The sequence below is a fragment of the Orycteropus afer genome, unplaced genomic scaffold, assembly GCF_000298275.1.
Source record: "Orycteropus afer afer isolate SDZICR_OR568_19922 unplaced genomic scaffold, OryAfe1.0 scaffold00452, whole genome shotgun sequence".
Lineage (NCBI taxonomy): Eukaryota > Metazoa > Chordata > Mammalia > Tubulidentata > Orycteropodidae > Orycteropus > Orycteropus afer.
In genome coordinates, this window is record NW_006922039.1 from 884,691 (window position 1) to 886,071 (window position 1,381).

A 1,381-nucleotide genomic window follows, 5' to 3' on the forward strand; every position below is an offset into this window, starting at 1 on the left:
GCCACTCCTCAGAAGGAAGATGGGACAATCTACTTTCATAGTGATACTGCCTTGAAAACTCAAGGAGGGGTTGCTGTGAGTTGGGTCTGACTCGACGGCACTTAACAACAACAACAAACAACATCATTCAATATTTTTCCCATAGAATCTTTCAATATTGCAACTTGAGGCTTAATTTTTTCCTCAGTTCTTTCAGCTTGAGAAATGCCAAGCATGTTCTTCCCTTTTGGTGTTCTAACCCCAGGTCTTTGCACATTTCATTATAATAATTGACTTTGTCTTCCTGAGCTGCTCTTTGAAATCTTCTGTTCAGTTCTTTAATCTTGTCATTTCTTCCATTTGCTTTAGTTACTCTCCATTCAAGGCAAGATTCAGAGTTTCTCCTGACATCTTTTCATCCTTTCCTATATTTTTAATGAGCTCTTTCTTTCTTCATGGATGATGTTCTTGATGTCATCCCACAATTTCTCTGGTTTTCGGAAATTGGTGTTCAATGCATCAAATCTATTTTTTATATGGTCTCTAAAATCAGGAGGGATATATTCAAGGTCATATTTTGGCTCTTGTGGACTTGTTTTAATTGCTTTCAACTTCAACTTGTATTTGCATATAAGTAGTTGATGGTCTGTTCCACAATCAGCTCCCAGCCTTGTTTTGGCTGATGATATTGAGCTTTTCCATTGCTTCTTGCCACAGATGCAGTCAATCTGATTCCTGTGTACTCCGTCTGGTGAAGTCCAAATGTGTAGCCACAATTTTTCTTGTTGAAAAAAGGTATTTGCAACGAATAAGTCATTGGTCTTGCAAAATTCTATCATGCAATCTCCAGTGTTATGTCTATCACCAAGGCCAAAATTTCCAACTACCAGTGATTCTTCTTTGTTTCCAACTTTTGCATTCCAATCACCAATGATAATCAGTACATCTTGATTGCATGTTTGGTCAGTTTCAGAATACAGAAGTTGGTAAAAATCTTTAATTTCCTTGTCTTTGGCTTTGGTGGTTGGTGTTTAAATTTGAAAAATAGTAGTATTAATGGGTCTTCCTTGTAGGCATATGGATATTATCCTATCACTAACATTCTTGTACTTCAGGATAGATCTTGAAACATTCTTTGTGATGATGAATGCCACTCCATTCTTCTTCAATATGTCATTCCCAGAATAGTAGATCATATGGCTGCCTGATTCAAAATGGCCAAAACCAGTCCATTTTAGCTCACTAATGCCTAGGATATCTATTTTTATGCATTCCATTTCATTTTTGACAACTTCCAATTTTCCTAAATTCATACTCCGTACATTCCATGTTCTGATGATTAATGGATGTCAGCAGCTGTTTCTCCTCAATTTGAGTGGTGGCACATCAGCAAATGGAGGTC